The sequence below is a fragment of the Protopterus annectens genome, chromosome 11.part0 (assembly GCF_019279795.1).
Source record: "Protopterus annectens isolate FY-2018-M chromosome 11.part0, PAN1.0, whole genome shotgun sequence".
Classification (NCBI taxonomy): Eukaryota; Metazoa; Chordata; order Ceratodontiformes; family Protopteridae; genus Protopterus; species Protopterus annectens.
The window spans coordinates 762,551,916-762,575,915 of record NC_056745.1 but is presented as its reverse complement, the minus strand read 5'-3'; positions in this window follow the sequence as shown (position 1 = coordinate 762,575,915).

The following is a 24,000-nucleotide window of genomic DNA, read 5'->3' as shown; positions in this document are numbered from 1 at the left end:
TATGGAATTGTTCATCATTACTGACATATTATAATTTTATGTTTACCTTCCCTGACATTCTCCTATGTGCTTTCATTACATTTATTCTTGTGTTACTATACTGTATGGGACACTTGTGTTTATATGGGGGTTTCACATCTTTTCTGGACTGACACCACATTTTTGGACCTGATACACTACCCTGGGTGATAAATATTATTTACTGCTTCATTTATTAAAACATATCACTTTTACAATTGCTTTCACGTGTAAAAGTGAACAGACTTCATTGGGGCTTGAACCATAAATGCCTGCATGCAAAGTGGAAGCAATAACCACTATGCTATTTCAGCTTACTCATTTTATTCATATATTTTTATTTAGCTCCTTCAGATATTTCAGCTATGCTGAGCACAGCTGAATGACATGCACATCTGCACAGCTACTCTTAAACGTTACTTGGGTTAATGAAAAAAAAGAGAATTTAAATGGAATTTAACTTTTTCTCAGTTTAGGGGTATGTACATACCTCCAACCTCTTTCAGCATGAAATCTGGCAAAGCTGGATGTAATGGGGGAATAAGGGCCCACAACTAGGGATGATTTTAGCACTTTAAAAGTGCATAGGATAACATGTTTTGCATTAGCATGTTTTTTGAGGTGTATGAAGTCTGGGAACTCAAGCATGTCACTGATAACTTTATACATTTATTTATTTATTTTTATTTATTTAACATTTGTTGACCAGGAAAGTCTGACTAGGATGGAGCCTATTTTCAGCAGAGGCCCAGGGAGACATGCTGCAGATGCATGTCTATGGAATGCATTCTGCGGATATCTGCACATTTGTGCAGTATATCCTCATACAACTCTTTTTATTTACTTTTAAGAGTGCCATAATGGCACTTTCTGAGTGAAGGGGGCATGTTACATGTGTGGGGACTTCTGTTACATGCCCCCTGCACTCGTTCATGGATCGTGTCCATGTAGGTGTGACAGCAGCATGCCTTCATGAATATGCAAGGTGCTGCTGTGCTGCATGGACATGATTTATTCCGTGTAAGAATAATTTATTCTTGCATGGAACATTATTGAATCCTGGGGATGGCTTTCACCAGCAAATGATGTCATTAGCATGCTCTAGGTTTTCTGTGCAAGAACAGTGTAGAGAGGCTTGTGCATGATAATTCAGTAGTTTACTGAATCGCTCAGCTGTCTTTTTCTGTGCAAGAGAGGCTACACTGTTCTTGCACGGAAAAATGACTTTATTGAATTCCAGGGTCTGTGAATACATTTTTAAGTATAAATCTTCTAATAAAGAGAAAATGTAGTTTTCTCTCTGGAATTTAGATTTAAACTTTTATCAGTATCAGAGATCTCAAGTGTATTGATTTTAGAAGAGTAATTCAAAAAGCATGAATCTAAGGAAGTAAACTCCACCCTTAAAATCCTATATATTAGAGACAAGTAAGATTTATCACAATTTATAACACTATTGATTTAAAAGAAAAACTCTAAAATCTTAGGCTATGTTTTGTTTGAAAATCCATAGGGAATTTAATTTTATCTGTTACATATTTTTTACAACTTTGTATATTTAACCAATTATTTTCTCTAAACAGTATTTAGGAAGTAAATGATCTGCTGTATATACTTTATTTACATTTAAAAACTGATGCCAAAAAAATAAAATCTGCATCTTTAAGTTCTGACATTTTACTTGGATTGAATGTTTCTAAACAACCATCAGTATTAGGTATAGGGATTAATAAAAATAATAAATATTTATCTAAATAATTAGAGTTCACAAAACTTATAAAGGTGTGAATAATATGGTCTGTAAATGGATAAGAAGTGGGATTTTTCCTATCATTCATACACACATTTTTAGAATCCAATAAAATTTATTTATTCCAAATTGAGTATAAGAATCCATAAGATATATATTACTGGCAAATAATCTTTCATGGATGGATTTCCAATTAGAGTTATATGAAGAGTTTTACCATAATGTGATTATATTCAGAAGAGTGGATTTGGTATATAATTCAATATTTGGGAAATCTATGCCATCTTTCCAATTTTTAATTTGCCAATCAAAAGATATTCTTATTTTTTTAGGGATCCATAGAAATGTAGTAAGAATAAAGTTCAATTTTTTTAAATTTTTTAGAAGGAAGAATTATCAAGGAGTGTGTAGCAAACAAAATGTTGGGAAGAATTACCATTGTTATCAAAGTGAGTGTATCTTCCATTGTGAGAAAGAATGCATTCCATTTATTGATTAACTTAGTAACAGTATTCATTAAATTATTATAGTTTGTTAAAATGAAATGCTTTATAGAAGGCTGAATAATTATCCCAAGGCAATCAACTTATGAATTATTCCAGTTAAATATCTTAAAGCTTTTTAGATATTTAGTTATTTTTTTATTTATAAGCAAAGTTTTAGTTTTGGAATTATTAAATGTTAAGCCAAAAACCTTTTCAAAAGAATCTATAGGGCTATGTACATGTTCTATTGAGGATTCAATGTCTCCACAAGTTATCAAAACATCATCTGCAAATAATTGAATTTTACAACTATAATTACTATCTATTGTAAATCCATTAATTTTTTTATTAGTCCTAACATAATTAGCAAAACGCTCTATAGCTAAAGCAAATAATAAAGGGGACGAAGGGTACCCATGTTTAGTGCATTTTAAGGTTTTAAAGGAACTAGAATGAAACAGACCAATTTTAACAAAAGAAAATGAGTTACTATAGATGTTTGTTATTAAATGTATAAATTCTATAGAAATATTGGGTCTATATTAATTCCACAAAAGACATAATCATCAAATATGTCTACTGTGAACAACAACAGCCGAAAGTCACTTCAGTGAACTGCGGAAATTTTCCCATGGATCATAAACACTTGACCATCACCTAAACTTTGCCCTTCTCCTCACTGCAGTGTGATCCCGGAGTCAGTATATATAGTTAGGGGTAGTGGGGGTTTGTGTTCCAGACTGTTGGTGGGCAAGTGTTTGTGAACCATGGGAAAAATTCTGTGGTTCACTAAAGTGATTTTTGGCAGTTGCTGTTCACAGATGATGTATTTGATGAATATGTTTTTCGCTGAATTAATGTAGACCCAAAAAATTATATTCTTTAAGTACTTTAAACAAGCAGGGCCAAATGATAGAATCAAAAGTTTTATCTAAATTTAAATTTATTATTGATAATTCTTTTTTATTTTTATTGGCAGTATCAATTAATGTATTTAATCTAATTATATTATCTTGAACCTTTCTATGCAAGATAAAACCAGTCTGGTCATCATTTATTAAACTTGGCATAATGAAATATAATCTTTTTGGAAGGCTAGACATAAATATTTTATAATCTGCATTTAGCAATGATATAGGTCTATAAGAAGAACACTTTTAGAATATTTATTTTGTTTAAGCATGGGAGATACAACAGAATAATGCCAAGAAGGGGGGATACTTAAATTAGATTTAACTTGTTCAAACACTTTAAGTAAAATATGTATATATATTTATATATATTATCTTGGATTAATTTATATAGCTCTGGAATTATACTATCTAGACCTGTGGCTTTGTTTGCTTTAAGCTTCTTTATTGATCGTTTAATTCCTTAAAAGAAATTGATTTATCAATTGCAATGTTTTGTTCATTATTTAATTTGTATTGTGCATTCTTTTTCAAAAAAGCTATCAGTTTTAGCATTATTTTCAAAAGTTATGTTTTTATTATTAAATTTCTCACAATAGTCTCTAAAACATTCTAAAATATCTTTTAAATCAGTTACTTCTTTAATTTTATCTCCCCCTTTTAAAGTTATGTCTTTAATATGACTTATATTTCTTTCTTTCTTAGATCTGATAGCTAATTTGTGCAGACTTTTAGAATTTATTGAATAAGAATGTAATTTAAAATTTTCCAGATTTATTGAAATGTTATAGTGAAGTACCTCAATATATTTTTTTATTTAACATATTCAATTTAGTATTTGCAGCTTTATCATTAGATTTTTAATTTAATTTTAATTTATCTATATTTGATTGCAAAATCTTTAATTCTTTATCAGACTCCTTTCTTTTATACAGATACCAATTTTTAATTCTTTCATACAGATAAGCTTTTAATGCATCCCATAAATAACCTCCGTTAATTCATCTCTGTTATTAAATTCAATAAATTGGTTTATTTCCATCAAAACCCACTCTTTAAAATTTTAATTTGTATTATATAAATTTATATTCTCCAACAATGGATCAGATTTCTAGGTTTCAAAGTAATATTAAAAGTAATAGCATTGTGGTCAGATAATGGACATGATGTTATCAACACTTCTTCAATTTTAGTATATAAGCCACTTGAAGTGAAAACTTTGTCACTGTTAGGTTGGGTGCCACATATATATAGATAATGTGAAAAGTTAAGAGACTTTGTTGACTTTAAATAAATCATGCATACCACACATATTTAAATCAGTAACAAATTGTTCTAAATGTTTAGCAACTGAGGACACTCTGGGTTTTTACCATTTATAGTATCCTTACCAGACAAAATAATTTTAAATCTCCTGCAATTATCAATTCACCTTTTGCATATAAAGTTATGATGTCTAATAGCTTCTTAGCAGCTTTAGCTCCAATTCCAGATATTCAATAAGTATTCACATAAGTATAATGCTGTTTATTTATTTCTACTACCACTGAATCTAACCTACCATTTTTATCAGAAAAGGTATTTACTACTTTAGGCACAGGTAATACATTTCTCCAAAGAATCAGAGTGCCGCTTCTTTTTTTTTTAAATGAGAGCCCACCAGAATTGAATAATCTTTCAACAAAAGTCTATCCACATCTTCATTTAATAAATGTGTTCCTGTAATAAGAATATGTGGGCTTTATGTAAATTTAAGTATTTATTTAAACTACTCCTCTTCAAAGGGCTATTAAGTGTATTAATGTTTAATGAGAGAAAATTATAAATTGACATATATGAAAAACAACTTTAAAACTAGTATATGACGGCTTAGTGTAAAAAACTGAAAACCAAGTAATGAAATGTTTTGTTATGGACAAATAAAGTAAGTTTAAAATCAAAAATTCAAATTTAAAAACACTTAAACCCTTTATCATGGAATAAAAAATTCATAGGTTGATGATAAAATAATTCAAATAACTCACTAACAAACCCATACCACTACCAACATACTAATTGTATGCCACTTCTTTGTAATTATAACATAGCGACATTAGGAAAAATTAGTAATAAAAGCACACAGCATTTAGCACCAATAATATTGTTAATCATCATCTTCTTTTGGCTGTTCCCGTTAGGGGTCGCCACAGTGGATCACCTGTTTTCATTTCTTCCTGTCCTCTGCATCTTGCTCTGTCACACCAACCATCTGCATGTCCTCTCTCACCACATCCATAAACCTTATCTTAGGCCTTCCACTTTTCCTGTTACCTGGTAGCTTCATCCTTAGCATCTTTTTCCCAATATACTCAACATCCCTCCTCAGCACATGTCCAAACCAACATAATCTTGCCTCTCTGGCTTTGTCTCCAAACCTTCCAACCTGGGCTGGCCCTCTAATATACTTATTCCTAAACCTGTCCACCCTCATCACACCCAGTGCAAATCTTAACATCTTTAACTCTGTCACATCCAGCTCAAACTCCCGCCTTTTTGTCAATGCCACTGTCTCCAACCCATATAACATAGCTGGTCTCACTACCTTCTTGTAGACCTTCCCTTTCACTCTTACAGGTACTCGTCTGTCACAAATCACTCCTGACACTCTTCTCCACCCACTCCATCCTGCCTGAACTCTCTTCTTCACCTCTCTTCCACACTCACCGTTACTCTGAACTATTGACCCCAAGTATTTAAATTCATCCACCTTCACCACCTCTACTCCTTGCATCCTCACCATTCCTCTATCCTCCCACTCATTCACACACATATATTCTGTCTTAGTCCTGCTGACCTTCATTCCTCTTCTCTCTCTAGAGCATATCTCCATCTCTCCAGGGTGTCCTCCACCTGTTCCCTACTCTCACTACAGATCACAATGTCATCTGCAAACATCATAGTTCATGGGGACTCCTGTCTGATCTCATCTGTCAACCTGTCCATCACCATTGCAAATAAGAAAGGGCTCAGAGCTGATCCTTGATGTAACCCCACTTCCACCTTAAATGCATCTGTCACTCCCACCGCAGACCTCACCACTGTCACACTAACTCGTACATATCCTGTACCACTCTTACATACTTCTCTGACACTCCTGACTTCCTCATACAATACCACAACTCCTCTCTAGGCACCCTGTCATATGCTTTCTCTAAGTCTACAAAAACACAATATTGTTAATAAAGTATGATTAAACATATCAATACTAGTGCCAATAAACATTTAATGTACTTATTATCTCCAAATCTATAAAACTATTAAGAAACCACTTTAAGACCCTAGCAAAATCTTAATAACCAATATAATAATAATAATAATAATAATAATAATAATAATAATAATAATAATAAGCTTATTTTAAGGCTAACAGCCCAGTTTCTTTTCAATCTTAACTGCTTTGTATAGATATTACTAGCGCACATGATATACATCATTTCTTTTAAATCACTTAATATACTATAAAAGATATGTGCACAACATTTCAGGAAGAATAAAAAATCATTCATTAATTAACTGCTGTGAATTGATGTCTATTAATATGTTAACAACTTCTGCATGTATCTAATGAAACTGCATTTATTAAAAGCATCCAAATATATTAAAGGCTTATGATTCCTCATTTTAGAACACTTCACGTTTAATACTGTAATATATCATTACGCAATCTATCACTTCTAAATTCTTATGTTGATTTCAGTAAGCCTTAAGTTTTAATACTGATAAAGAGGAAATTGTAAGACAATCCATAGAAAATTATCGGGCAAATTTTGCGAGTTTCAAATAATCTTCATCTAGCACTGGATTATTTTAACATCCATTTTGGAATCTGTACTTTACAGGTCTTTACTACCATCCCTTCAAGAAAATTTGTTACATATTTTAAACACTCTCTCCTTTCTTTATCACTCTCAGTCTGATTCTCTCTCTCTCCCTATATGATACTATTTTGTATATTAGATTAGACATGAAAATCAGAATAATAGCACCTTAAAGGTAAAGGATAACATCCTCAGTCTGAAAATCAGCTCACATATTGCCAGCTTAAAAATGATAATTTAAAAGTGGTGGTAGAACATGAACAGTGACATGTATGTTAGATATTGTAGTTATCTGTTGCTGTCTCTATGTCTATGCATGATAACCATTTGAAAAAGTTTTTCTTTAAATTTTTTTTACAGTAAACTTGTTATAAAAGCTTAGGACATTTAGGCTGTTTAAATACAAGTGGATTTCATATGCCTCTATTGTTTCTAACAAATTCAACATGGCAAACATGTTCAGTTTATTTTGGTTTATAGATAGCCTTTGCAGTTTTCGTGGTATGGGCATACTACAAGGAACCCATGTTGCAGCCCTCTCTGCAGGTTACCTACCTCAACATCTATAAAAAAGGTAAAAAAAAAAAAAGTAAAAACAATCTGATGTAAAAAAAATCTTTTCTATGTGCCTACCAGTCTTAACTACAATATTATGTATTATGTCCCAAAGGCTTATTTATTCCCAGCAACCAACAAAAGTAAACAATACCCAGTTTTTAAAAGGTACAGATTTATTTTAAGCCCAGAGACTTAAATTCATGTATGAATTTAGAGACTGATGATGGATAAGTATAACAAGAATCACTCAGGCTGACCATTATTTATTTCATAAATTGTAGATCCTACTTAATCCACAGCATATGTCACAGACAGTTCTAATCGATGGAGTTATGTTTCTCCCATGAATAATACAATCTTTCTCTTTTTTAATCTTTCTAAATGTTCGTGGAGGTTGTCACAGTAAAACATTATCCTTTTCTGTCAAATAATATGTCCTCATCTCTCCCAAACTGCCTAACTTATATATACAAACAATATATTTTTATGTTTGTAAATATTTGTTTGGGAAATATGATACCTTTTGAGACTACAAGTTTACTTGAGGTACTTAAACATTTCTATTATATCTCCTCACACTGCCTTTTCTCAAGAAAGATGATTCACCAGCTTTGTTTCTCTCCTCTAATCTCCCTCTCCTCTATATTGTATTAAGCTAATAAAACCTCCTGAAATGCTCAAAGTATATCAAGTGCGCTCAAAAGTATTCTATTTGATGATCATGTGACTGGATTAATCTCAAAAAAGTTTTTTTACTTATATAACCTATGAATAAAATAATGAAATATATAGAGAGAACAATATTAAAATGCAAGCTAAATACAGAAGTCAATATCTAAAAAAAACTAATAAAGTGAGACAAATCCAGTAATTCATTTCAAAATACATACTTGAATTACTCAGAAAACTTGTTAAATCAGATGATTCCTTTTTCTGTTTTGTTATTAGTTTTATATGTGGTTTTTACTCTGTAAACTTGTTTTTCACATTTCTTGGTGTCAATTTAAACATTCTATTTGCTCATTTCCTATTGTTTGCTGGGTCAAAGTTCAACGTTCATCTTCCTGTTACTTCTATATTTAGAGAAAAATCTGAGCTTGTTACTTGTTGCTAGCAGGCAACTGAGTAAATGTCAGGAAAATCCTACTAGGACAGCTGAACTTTATTTGGGGTTAATCAGAGTCTCTTTAATTGATGGCAGGGGTGTACCAAAGAAGACTGAATGCTGTAATTAAATCAAAAGGTGCTTCAACAAAGTATTAGTTTAAGAGTGTGCACACACAACAAAGTATTAGTTTAAGGGTGTGCACACTTATGCAACCAGCGTATTGTATGTTTTTTATTTTTTATATGTTTCCCCAAACAGATTTGTTTGTTTTTCAATTGAATTGTACAGGTTATAGGTCACGTTATAGGTGGGAAAGGTTTTGAAATTATTTATTGTGGTGTCATTTTTTTATATCACAAAAACCTGGCATTTTAACAGGGGTGTGTAAACGTTTTATATCCACTGTATATCTTTCTATTTAGATTTTACTTATTATGTTAAACAGAATAATGTTTATGTAGTATTTCAATGATAATAAAATATAGCTAGTAAAAGCAAATTAATTATAATAATAGGAAAAAGAAGAAGAAATAAAAGAAAATGAGGAAAAAAAGGACAATTACCTTATACTTGACAACATTTTTTGCTATTTTTTTTTCTACAGATGACCAACCATTTTTTGTTGCTTGTCTCTTTAAACTTGTAAGAGACCAGTCCATTTCTTCAGTTTTATGTAGTAGTTTCTTCGTTTGAGCAAAATCAGAAACATCTGCTAATGTATGAAAAGCCTTTTGAGGTTCTGGTAAAGAAATTCATATTATTGGAGGAAAAATAGTTGAGCTTTTATATTCTGTTTCTTCAAATTTTTATGAAAGGAATACAGGCTCTTCTTTTAGCCATGAGTGATGAAGTATAGTTGTTTTCAAACCTGTCAGTATTTTCCTTTACTTTTATTGGAGAATTTGCTCAGACAAATTTCAGTGGCAAATTTTTATCTCGGCTAGAGAGAAACAGCAATGATGGATCTAGGAACTGGAGGACTGTTTTTTAATAGTGAAGTTGAAAGAGATCTATGAGCCATCTCAATACCAAAAGAGAGACCCTCTGCCAGGTTAAGGACTTTTGGAAACCAGTCATTCAAAAACTGTAACATATTATCTCTTTCTTCCTTTTCTGGGATTCCAAATAATCTGATATTGTTTCTCCTAGATCTACTTTCAAGATCTTCTACTTTCTCCAAAAGCAAAATATTTTGTTTTAAAAGGAATTCTGTATGATTCTCATATTCTGCCATTCTTCCATCTAAATCACTTACTGCATCCTCTATTGATGAGATCTGCATAGATTGTTGTTTTAAGACTTCATGTAATGTGTCCATTTGTTTTCTGCAATTGTCTTTTATATAGCCTACTTTAGTTTCAAGTCTGTCTGTTTTAATGGAATGTTCCTGGATACTGCCTGAAATAGATTGAAGTTCATTCTTCACTGAATTTTTTTGAGAGTTCACTTCTGAGTGGCTCATTTTGTCAAACCAGTTAGTAATACTTCTGACAGGAAAAAGTCAAAGAAAAATCCTAAAAAATTGTTTTTTTTTCCTAACTAAAGCATTCATGTTTGTTTATGAACCTTAAAAACATATATAACATAGATTTTTGATGAATGTATGTAATAAAATCCTGTCAGAAAAAATAAAGCAAAGCAGAGCAAAAACTTTGTGTTGCTAACAGTTCACCATCTTGGCCACACCACAGGTATTGATGCACTCTTGATAGGATGGATAGCTGCATGGCTTACAAATAGAACTTGGCAAGTATCATACAACAACTGGATAGGTAAAATTCAAGGTCATAGTCAGGATGTCCCACAGGGCTCTGTCCTGGACCATACTTGTTAAGAGTATATCTTTCAGATCTATATTTTTTATCTGAGTTGTTTTACCCATCTTCAGTGTATTCATATAACTGATTACAAGTGTTAAAGATAGGGCATGTCTGCAAAAGAACTTGACTAAATTGACCATTTGGACATAGGAGAATGATACATCAAAACCTAATCATATGAGATGTGGGTGATTTGGGAGACCCAAACTGAAAGGTGAACATTTAAAACAGCACACACTGATTGAAACTGTAGATTCATTTAAGGACCTGGGTATATGGGTAGATCCATCTTTGAGTTTTTCTAATCACATCAGCCAATTGTTTAATGATAGTTATAGAACTATAGGTTGTATAAAAAGATTTATAAAGTATAGGAAATCAGAAATGATGAAATCATTGTTTGTTAGTTATACGAGATCGAAACTTGAGTATGGAATAACAATGTAGAAACCTCATAAGAAAACAAGCACAAGCAAACTGGAAGGAGTACAGAGAAAATATACAAAGGGCATCCACACAGAGTAGCTGATGTATAGAATAGACTACAAAATTGCATTAAATCAAGCACTAATTTACATATTTTAAGAATGTTCCTGGATACATTATGGGAATAACTGTTTTGGTATATTGGCAGGCTAGAAGAGCATTACTACCCATGCCTAAAACATTTGTATGCATGCATGTATGTATGTATATTTCCTGCTTTCCCTATCTGTTTCAAGATGATGTTTTTTGAAGGATGCTAATTAACTATCTGACTAGTTCTGACTGTAAGAGGAAGCTTTTTCCGTAATCTTTGAAGCTGTAGTATCCATCACATTTTCCTAATAGTGCTATTTATTTTTATTGTTAGCTTTCTCAGTCTGGTCTTAATTGTTTCATCTGTATATTTTAGAGGTAGACTTTGATAGTCATCCTCTATAAATATCAAACTAGTTGCATCTCTGGGTGTGTGTGTCCCTGTCACATGCTAATAACAACTGCAAAGAGAATACCAGCAATTATAGGCATATTGTTATAGCAGGCATAGTGGGGTTTGAAGCTTCTAATAGGTACATCAACAGTCCTTTCAAACATTGCTTGTACCTGGTAGCCTGAAGGTGAGTTCTAAGCAGGGATTTTATAGTGTGTGTATGTGTGTGTGTGTGTGTGGGGGGGGGGGGGCAGCAACTGCACAAACAGGATCTAGTTTCTCCTTCAAAAAATTGACAGACTAGCCACCAAGTGCTGCATAAAAAACAAGTCAAAGACGAGGATTTACAAATAGGCTAACCAGAAAAGTTCAAGCTAACAACAACAACAACAACAACAAAAAACAAAGAATGCAAAGACCAATTCTAGCTCATGTAGTCCATTCTTAAGAATATAATTACAAAGTTGATAACTGTGTATGACAATTATTTAATTTCTTTTCATCAACACTATTCATGAATGCTTTTTTGTGCCCAGAAACAGACAGACCAATACTCATGCCATATATCTTAAGTAAATTTGGAATTCAACAGTACTGCAGGGAAATAAAATACAGTATTGTTGAAACTTTTTTATCATAAGGCAATGAGTTAGAACATCTATTTGAAGGAGAATCTGTAAAAGTTGATTCATATTGGAGACTAATTCAGGAACCTCTGCATTAGTCCACCGAAAGAGAAAATATCTTTAAAGTAGGGTCTGTAAAAGGATAATGGCTCTTGACTCTGGAGGCTAATTCAAGATCCTGTGCCCCAGGGTCGCTTAATTATCATTTCTCCTGAGATCAGCTGATCAGCACTAGATCAATCTGCAAGCTGCCAAACATCTGGTCTGTTCTTCTTGAATCTATACAAAACTAGGCTTAGCAATAAAGTAGTATCTCCTACTTTAAGCAGCTATTTAGAAAACCCAGCAGGAAAACTGGTATTGCACAGTGATTTTAATAATTACTAGAAATATTATATTCTTGGCTGTGAAAACATTCTGGATTAGATTTTAACCAGGAATCCAAACATTTTAGAATGTGGTATGCCCCGTAATAATGAAAATGATTGCCAGGCTAGATTTACTATGGTGAAACTTCAAAGCTGTGCTTCCACAGCAAAGTTCGACATTGTCAGAGCATTAAAGAACTATCAATGCACAATACAGGAAAATTGATATGACCAATGAAGTGGTCATTCATTAAGTATCCTTCACATATCTGTGGCACACTAGCAAGCTTCAGCAATTTACTCTTGGATGTTTTAGATATTCATGTACCTTCAAGACAAATTAGCGTATGACTAACAGGCTTCCTTTGGTGTCAAATGCTGTTAATGAACTAATGATTCCAAAAGAATAAAGCAATGATGGCTTAACATGAAGGTTTAAATGATGGAAAAAGCAAAAATACCTATAACACTCTCAGGAACAAATGCTAAATGACTACAGGAGAAGATAAAATAATAATTACACTTCATTACAAGCGTAAAAACAAGAACAAAAAATCCTGCTTTTTACTGATACACAGTAAACTCATTATATTGTAAGTCACATACAGGCATAGAACACTCCCAACATTAAATCTCTTTCAGCTACAGTTTCAGTTACAAATCATAACTAGGCAGAAGGAATGACTTTTAGAAAACAATATAATATCTGGTCAGGCTTTCATTGTTTAAACTGCAAGTGTAACAGCAGTAGGTATACTTCTAAAAGAGATCAAACCTCATGTCCTTGTGTCATTAGATAATCTCCCGACAACTTTTCTTAAACAGTTGGCAGATGACATTACTGCACATGTCACCAAGCTGATGCATCAAATAATTACTGATGGAATAATTGCAGATGTGCGGAAAAGTAACAAAGTAGTGATACCATTTAAAAGTTGGGGACTTACATTTGATAATAACTACGTAATGAGCCCACTATGCAGAGTTCTTGAAAAAAATCACATCTAAAGCTTATTGACTATCCAATAAACAGCTTGTACTAAATTAAAAAATACCCAATTACTTATTTTGAAAGCATAAAATACCAGCTACTGGGAACACATACAGTAATAATATGTTTGTTATCAGGAACTCAGATCCAGTAGATGTGGTGGGCATCTAAAATATCTACACATCTCCCTGGAATGAGAACTGCTATTTAAAGAGCATATACTTTTAATTGTAACAGATACCAATCATAAAAGAGGTAGTCTATACTTAATAAGGCCTTAGTTTACACTTGAATCCAGAGTTACTTTAGCCTAGGCCTTAGTAATACCAAACCTGTTCGAATGTACCGTTGTTATGGGTAACATTAGCAAATGTGTTGCTGACAAACTTAATAACGGTTATAACAAGGTAGCTAGCTTTGCTGCAAATCTTTCTTCTTCTTCTTTTTCCTCTTCTAGCTACCACCATACAGCCCTTAACAAAATCAAATGGATTACTTGTAAATGCAAATTGCTTGTGTAATGTTGTACTTTTATTTACAATTATTTGTACAATTATCATTGTGGATATTTATCATCACTACTAAGATAACGGAGCAGTGGCAAAGTGCTCAGATATCCTCATCAAAAGCTACTTGTTATTCCAAAGACCAAGACAAAGAGACAAAGGGAGACAAAGTTTCAAGTCCTATTTTATTAACCAGCCATCCTCTGTCTAGTAGATCTGCATTAAATATCATTCAGCTTTAAACACAAGTTTGGAATCTTTATCTATAATTTACAGATTATTCATAAAATTGTGCAGGCCATATAATCTGCCAAATTACCAGCTGTGATTCTGTTATTGTTTCATAATGACTATAATTGGAACAACTGGTGTTTAGTTATTCATTTTGTATTTTTTATTTGCTTTCAATGTCCATCTACTCTGTGAAGCTCTCTTCATAAGTGCAATCTAAGAATAATTTGCATTCATAACTCATGAAGAAACTCAATTATTTGTCCAATACAGCCATGTTCAGAATAAATTACAAATGTGACATTTTTCATGCAGAAGGAAATGTAACATTTACTATGGCTTTCTCCAGGGTGCCTAGGGATGCAGCCTTATATTTTACATGAGGGACCACCAGAGACTAGTAGGTGGTGGCAAGAAGGGAGCTAAGAGTAAGTAGCCACTTTTGCTTGCCTGGTAAAAGACAGTGAGGCATGAGACACCCCTTAGGGGTTTGACTTTAGGTGAAAGCCAGTACCCCATTACACTGTTGCTATGCATGCAGAATCCACATAAACCAGCATAAGAAGCATTGAGCCACATGTGGTGTATTATTTGCAAATGTACACTGCAATCTGTCATTGTGTGGGTGGAGGGCATTAGGGCATAAGACAAATCTGAAGCAACCACATGCAGCGGCCTACCCACACCGTACTCTTGCTCGCCTCTTGAATATAACATACGGCTCTAAAACGGTGCTCCACATGGAAAGGGGAGACTGCACATACCAAGATCAGGATGTACAAATACAATGGAGGTATGTAAACAAATAAGTTTAAAGTATTTTGGGAGGATTAGATGGTCAGGCTGGCACAAGCCAAAAACACTTGTAAAAGATACGTTTAGTATATAAAATCATACATTTAGTATGTAAAAATCATACTTCAAGCACTAAACATTTATGCAATGTTTCCATCAATGCTTCTTAAAAGATGTATATCAACCACAGGTTTAAAATACTAAAGTAAGCATGAAGTGGTATTAACACTTACCAGTACAATCTTTAACCCTGGTAGGTTTAATATTTTCACTTGGACCCCAGTGATGTTTATTTCTTCAGATCATCTAATAAATGTACCTACTTTCATTTTTGAAATCTATGCTGCATTCTTTTTTTCTCCCTGCAAGGATATCACATTTACTGTATAGAATTAATTTATGTCTAAAGCAGGCTCATTTCCAGCATTACCCAATGCTACACTACTTAGAAAATTCCCTCCCCCAGAAGATATATCATGAAAAACATGAACTTGGTATCTTTATCTTAACTTTATAGTCTCTTTTAAAATAACCTTCCAGCATGCTGAATGCTAAAATATGCTGATATTTACCTTTGGGGTTGATGTAAAATGCAACACCTGTGGGTAAATGAAAACATTGCTTTGACAGCAATTTATGCTGTAGGACTTACTAACGTTCTGTTATGAAATTGCTTTGTATCCAAGGAATTTCTGAATTAAAGCACTCTCTGTCATTCTGCATCCCATTAACCTTCATCTTTCACACACAGGCTTTGTTCCATAAATCATCAACTACACATCCAAGGTTACTTTACAAGAAGCGCCTTCCAAAGAATGACAGCTGTTATTGGGTATTTCAGTGCTCAGTAGGGGACCAAATCCTGTTTACTATGTCTAAGTACAGTATGTCACTTTCAGATGACAGAAAAATATGTACTAGGGACAGACAATAAGTAAAATTGTGGTGAGGGTGACATTAGATTTGATAATGCTGAAAAGTGTTTGAAAATAGGCCTGAATATACATAATGAAGAGGATATCAAAGTCTTCTGTCTGAGAAATAAATTCACATGACAGGAGTAGAGGTTTCCATAGCAGCATAGGTAAAACCTAATCAGAGTTAGAGCAAATGATTTATAAATAAAGCGTATTACAGAATATTGTAAAGAATAATGAAAAAATAACGCTTGACTGAACAGGCAGTGATACTAGGGTAACATAGAAATGCAAATATTTACACATATGACTCACATATGCACTTTTTTTTTGGGTATGTTCCTCCTGTAACACATATTGCAAGTTTTAGGTGGGGTAAACTATTTGGAATTAGAGGGAGATGCTTGTGTTTTCTGCCTTTCATTGAATATGTATGGCAGTTTAGCGCAACAGTTATGGCCATGAGCTGCTTACAGACTTATTACTCTGTAGTATAGGGTTTGATTCCCTTAGCTTCTGTTTGCCTACTATTTAACTCTGAGCAAGTCTCTTAGCCAGGCAGTTACGCTTGTTCAAACCTAAAAAAGAGACTCGTGTCTAGAGTTCGTATCCAGTTGACAAATGAATAAAAAAGGATCACCCACTCTAGACCCATACCACTGGGTAAGTCAATGTGCAGTCTTCTATGTGACTTAGCAACTTGAAAAGTCCTTTTACTTAGCCACTGACTGAACTGCAACAAATTAAACTACATTTGTTAGTTTAAACACACTAGTTTATTTGGCAGTAGGAAACAGAGTTGAAGCATGATCAAACAAGTACAATGGAAGTGTAACAAGTACATATAATTTTGAAATAAATGTAGGAAGCCTGTTTTTGGATGCATGGGTATGACGTCATGCAGGAAGGCTATCCTTGGGTAGTGTTGGTGTGGCTTCATGCAAGAAGGCTATCCTTGGATGGTATGGGTGCGGCTTCATGCAGGAAGGCTATTTCTGGAAGGTGTGGGTATAGATTCATAGATGCTTTTATATAGTTTAGGTCTGACTGCAGAATTCCTCTGTGCTTAAGTGGGAGTTGGGGAGTGTGGGGCTGCATGATACCTGCTTTATGCCACATTCTTTTTCCAAAAGTTATATTCAGTAATATATATATATACATATACATTTTTTGTGAGCATGCAACTGCCAGACATCTGAACCAGTAGTGATTAATATCCCTGTTCTCCCTCCCAAGAAGCTTAAGTAAAACAAGAAATTCTGAGTCTCTTTCTGAAGAGGACACATCTAAGACCAAATACATAAAATCTGAGGAAATAGAGGTTAGGGGTAGTATAAGTACTATTCCTTCCAGTCAGGAAAGTAACTGTATGGAAGTAATTCAGAAATGGATTGCGACCCTTTCCACCACAGCAGTGGTAGGTTATCCTTATGGACTGACAAGAGACTAAGTATTATTTTTAGTTTAAACACATAGTTCAGTAAGAATATAGATCAAACAAAATGTCTAGAACAGATTGTATTAATATACAGACTGTGGCAGACAAAATATTTTTTTCTGATCTTGCTGTACTCACTTGCCTGCCTTCATCTAAACACCTGCTTTTTTTCTGGTTATGGACTGTAATTTGTATGTAGTTTAATAAAAATCTGGATTTCACTATATGGTCAATCATCTGTTTTATGTCTGTATTATGATACTTTGCTGTTGTCATTTCTATATTATAAGCTGATGCTCATTTGACATGAGGTGTATACGAGTACTGCTTGTCTTGCCACAAACAGTCCAGCAGAGCTTTAACAAATGAGTCATGTCTCTCTCTCTCTCTCTCTCTCTCTCATCACACCTCACAGCACACAGTAAGCTATTCCGTTGTTAACAGATTAGTAGGAAGTGCAATTTACCTGTGATTTCTGTTTTTCACTTGTATGACAGCAAGTTTCCATTTTTACATTTTTCACAAACTACAGCTCTTTGCCATTTCTGTTATTTTGCTTTCTTTGAGTATGACGCTGTTTGTCTTGTGAGGTAGATGACAGGATTTTTCCCAGATGAGTCAACTCTTTTTTCTTCATTGTACTTCACAGCATGGTTCCATTGATTTTGTTCTTTCACTCATGTAGTACAGCACTGGCAGTCACACAATGCTGCATCAGCTTGAGGTTTTGGAAACAACTGTTGTGGACATGGAAAAAATGTCTAAAGTAAGAAAAAATATTATTTACCATAGTTTAGAAACAAATGGCTTTGTAGTAGCTGAAAAGTATGGGTGTTGAACTATGGGGGGAAATATAAAAAAAATGAAAATAAAGTGAAGAAAATTATAAAATTAGCTTCCTTATCACAAAGAGAATATTTTTAACAAAAAAAGGAAAGCTAACAGTTTAATGGAGATTATCAATTAGATATCCATGATTAGGTGAGGTTATTAATTATATTCAAAATAATCTGTAAAGAACTGGTTTGCTTACATGAACATAGGAGAAGGTGGTGCTAAAAATTAGAAAACTTGATAGAATTAATTGATAAATGGTATATATTACAGTGTTGGCCAAATTAATATAAATCAATGTTTTTATTTTTGTTTTGTCATATAAATCAATAAGAGTATATGAAATGCCAAACAATATAATTCACATTATATGAGAAAATGTTCTATTACAATGTTCTAATATTTTGTGAATGACCCTTTGGCCATTATCAAAGATTTAACTCGTTGTGGCATAGAATTAATAAGTTCATGGCAATGTTAAGCATAGAAACATTATGCGCCAAAGCTGAAATGTATTCTTCAGTCAGTTGCTGCTTGTTTGTTATGGTCTTTTTCTTCATCTCTGACTTTAGAATAGCCCAGAAGTTATCTATTGTATTCATATCTGGGCTGTTACCTGGCCATGGTAACACTTCAATACCACGGAGCTCAAGGAAACTTGTCACGTTTCAACTTTTGTGATTGCCATTCAGTAGCCAATGTGACTCATCATACTTCTCAACCCATTAGTGCAAGAAATCTGGACAAAGCCTGGACAAAGCCTAACATAATGGAGGAACAAAGGCCCAAAACTAGGGGCAGATTTTAAATATTGCTCTTATAAATGTAAAAAGTTGGTAGAATAACATGATTTGTGTTGACATGTAATTTCTGAAGGTTATGAGGTCTGAAACTCAAATTTGAATCTATATTTAATGACTTCAGTCTTCAGATCATCCCAATAATTTGCCAGAAAAATCACAAATTTTTGAAGCAGACAAAAAATATGAGGCAAAAATCTGAACATTCTGCAAAAATTTGGACAGTTGAGAGGTAAGTGACTCATCCATTAGGACATTGGACAATATGCATGTTCTTTCGCAGTTACATCATTGTGAATGGCAATGGAAGTGAACATTAATTATGACCATGAAATGTAGGTAAAGAACTGCAGGCAGATCAGTCAGTAGGCTGTGGCAGGCTTTACTGACCCATATGAAGGTCCAGTAGCTGTTCTGTGAAACAGCTAGAATACTATTTTCAGTTATCCCCCAAAATACTCCACCTTGAGAACAGATAAGAAATATGATGATCTTTGGTGGGTGTTACTGACAGAATATACCAAAAAAGATGGTGGGAGGACTAAAGAATACATAAAGAACTGAGATGTTTGTAGTGGAAATAGTGACTAGCTATTATCTATACATATTCTGCATATATCTTTTTTTATTAAAACCTTTGTGTTCCCTATCACCACATGATCATCACATATCCCTCTCAGTGGCCTTTCAGACTTAGTCACTCAAACTGGTCCATTCATTCCTCTCATGGAAAAGAGTCAAGCACTGGCAGGGAGCAGTATATAGGAGAGTGGGGGAGTTGATAGGCAGCTATAGCTGTTAATTTACTGCAGCTGTTACTTTTGCAAAGTTTTTGTTTTGTGAAATGTCTGTGTAATTCCACACATGCTAACATTTACAATATCTGAAAAGCATTGCAAATATGGATGGCATGGGTCTCCAATAGACTAACTTCAGTTCTTTCCCAAAAGTAGGCAAGTCAATACCTGCCATTCAATTCCTACCTCCCCAGTGCCAGTTTCTCCCATACCCAGGCTGCTAGCTGAACCCAAGTGGACTGGGGCAAAAGTGAAGGCTCTATTTCTCTAGGCCATTATACAGCATATCTTTTTTTAGAAGCTCCTTTACTGACTTTGTATCACAAGAAATATATTAAAACATACATAATACCATCAAAAAAATAACTAGAGCATCTAAATACTTATTATGTCAGCAACTGCATATTTCTTATTGATAGGAAAAGAAAAATCACCAAATTTTTCTGTTACTCCATTACACTTAAATTGATGCTATTACATCATAGAGAATTATTTCTTACTAATCTGTCCTCTACATGGCATTTGTGCATTTATTCATAGATACTAGCTCACCTTGTATGCCTACTTGCCTATACCAATAACATCTTTAATTTATAACTATCAGTTAATGTGTCCACGGTGGTGCAGTGGTTAGCATTGTCACCTCACAGCAAGAGGTTCTCCAGTTCGATCCTTGGCTGGGGTGCCTTCTGTGTGGAGTCTGCATGTCCTCCCTGTGGCCACGTGGGGTTCCTCCAGGTGCTCCGGTTTCCTCTCACATCTGAAAGACACGCTGTAGGTGGATTGGATACTCTAAATTGGCCCTAGGCATGAGTGTGTGCCTTCTGTGGAAGGTTGGGCACCAGGTTGGCAACTCAACACTGTAAAACTCCACTGCCAATCATGCGCTGACAGGTGATCCACTGTGGTGACCCCTAACTGGGAAAACCTGAAAGAAGAAGAAGAAGTAAGTTAATGCATATAATTACATCTTATTAGCAACAATCATTTTAATGTCATCCTGTATCTTTCTAACCATTTTGCAAAATCAAGTTAATCACGTTCTTATATTCTTCTTCTCCTTCTATAAAAACTTCCAGTATTGTGCTGCTCCCTTTTAACAGCTGCATTAATCCATCATCTTCTATCAGCATCCAGGTAATCAAGTTTGACATACAGTCCATAGACAATATAATGCTGCAAGCCCTACCTTATGACCCGATCTCTCCACTGTCTTAAATTTAGCACTTTCTAAATTGCATTTAAGCCATCTTCATTTCAGTGCATATATAAACTATATTATGGTTACAATTTCAATTCACATTTTAAAAATAGAAAACAAGCTCAGTATACTTCAACACATTTTACATTACATACAAACAAACAATTTATTGTTAAAACATTCTATTATTTTATATTGCTAGCCTATTATGTCCCTGTAGTCATCAAATTCTTCAAGGATCAATTGATAATATCAGATATCTATAAATTATTCCTCTCAATTATCATAATTAAAGATGGATTTACTAAGGTACAGAATAATAATGTTATTCTCGATCACAGAAATATACAATGGCAACCCTGATTTTTAAATAAAATAAAGATCTAGTATGTCATGCATCCTGTATCCCAAGATTATTATTAGGTGCTGATTATGTACCAAATTAAAATCAGTAATGTCATCCTTAATAAACAAAAAGATCAAACAGGGTTTATAATCAAATGGCAAACCTGAAATAATGCTAGAAGAATAATAACATTGATTGATAATTCACATCTTAAGAATGATGAACTGGCCATAGTTATTCTAGATACAGAATAGTGTTTATCCCTTGAGGGTGGAATTATTAATTTAAAATGTGAAACATATATGGATACCCTAAGTCTTATAGTATACGTTTAAAAACATTGTGTATTTCTATTCCTTATGTTAAAATCTGGGTTTAACTATCTCAGGGTTTTACAATAAAGATACTAAACAAACTTGTCCACTGTTACCTCTTTTTCTGACTTTAGAAATAGAAATTTTGGCAAAAAAATATACTCTATAATGGGTATTGCAAATTACAATAATAAAAAAACTATATATTAATGACATTAACAGATATAAATGCATCAATTATCCAGGTAGACAATGTATTGAAGAATTTTTTTAAAAAATCTAATCTTAAGTTTAATATAACTAAAACAAAGTCAATACTAATGATTCAAGAGACTAGCATGCTATTGGGAAATGATTATCAGCACAACTGGAATTATAAGTTAATGAAATGTTTAATGATTACATTGTCTAACAATTTAGAAAATATTGTACACATCAGTAATGACACTGTTATTAAGATCTATATGGAACTGATTTCAAAATGGAACAAAATATTTTTACATTTTAGAATAACTTAATCCTAATTAAAATGGTTCTATTGCCTATGAGTCTATATATAATGCATATCTTACATATAAATCACATCAAAGAAACAAATTAACTATTTCTGTTTTTTCTGCGCAATAAGTAGCATGATAAAACCACTAAAGGTAAATACCGTAACAGTAATATATAAAGAAGAATAAAAAACAGTATCACCACCACAGTAACCATCATAAAATAAACTTTAATAACACTTAGTAAAACAAGATAAAATAAAACAGTAAAAGCAAGATAAGTGCTTGTGGACAACTTTCGTGTCTTTCCTCAGATCTATAATCATTGTTTCTATGTAAGCCATTTAAATAAATCTGTGGCCAATCAACAATAGAACTTAGGCCAATGTCCTTTTAACACTGGTTTTAGTAGGAGGCAGGTATTTAGTCCAAGAGGTGTGTCCATGTGCAAACCACCAGTCTATTTCAACTCTGCTTGTTCCATACATAATATTAACTCCCCTCCTCTTCAGTGCTCACTAATGCATTAAAAAAACAGAAATAAAATTGAATCAGTTATATATCACATCATACTTACCTAGATAACATCTAGAGCCTTTTGACTTGGAAATCCTTTTCCTTAAACTGACGATTAGTTTACTAACATCAATGAAATCGGATAACTTGCTTATCCTTCCTGGGTCTATGTTACATGAAGGAACGATCATAATGTTGAGTACAACATACTCGACACACTATGATCAAACGTTCAAGTACTCGAAACCTTAAAACCCTAAAAAATAAAAATTGAAAGATTTTGTTCATCCCACATCTTCCCTGTACTAACATACAAAACAGACACATACAACCAATGCATACAAACCCCTACACACTCACATCATTCAAACACTTAAACACCTACACAAACACACTTACTTTTAAAACAAAATGGGAGGCTTCACCCCCCACACCCCCCAATGTGGGGAGCTGTGCCCCCACACTTCCCTAACTAAATATACCAACTTCGAGATCACTGTACATTGGGGAAAGGGGACTTTCCCGGTAATCACAAAGCGACTTCTTACACAAGCGATTACCAGGAAATTGCCCTTTCCCCAATGTACAGCGATCACGGAGTTGGTATATTAAAGAAACCAGCCTCTTACCTAGCCATTCCGAACAGTGTAGCATGTCTACATCACACGCTACACTCACTAGGAAGGCCAACCAAAACATTTCGGAACTCTAAATTTCAACATTTGGAGTCTCCGATTACATGAACGTTTGATCAAAGTGTGTTGAGTATGTTGTACTCGACATTTTGATAATTTGTTCATGTAGCATAGACCCTCCTTCCTCAAGTCTATGACAATTGTAGCTGTATAGGCTATTTAAATGAATCTGTGACCAATCAACAATAAGACTTAAGTTGATGCTCTTTTAACACTAGTTTTAACTGGAGGCAGGTATTTAATCCAGGGGGTGTGCCCACTTGTAGATCACCAATCCATTTCACCGCTGCTAGTTCCTTGTGTAATACTAAGCCCCTCCTCTCACATTTTCTCTGATTATTTGTAAAACCAAAAAAGAAAATGAGTGAGAGTTATATATCTTAACGTGCTTACCTAATGGACTTTTAGTATCTTGCAAACGTATGGTGCTGACATGCTTAGAGATCCTTTCCTAGAACTGGCGATTAGTTTTGTCAACATAAAAAGCAAGATGCAATGTATATCACATTTTTGCTTTTACAATCCACATAATCTTTCAAGAAATATGTTCTACAAATTCTTGGATGTATAAAAATATGTTGTTTTGAAATATATTTACAACAACTGCAGGTTCTACAAGGGTAGGCACCCATCCTAATTGACACTGTTGAGTTGATACAAGTTTGGTGATGACAGAGCAACCATTTAAGATTCTTATTGGTTTTAAAT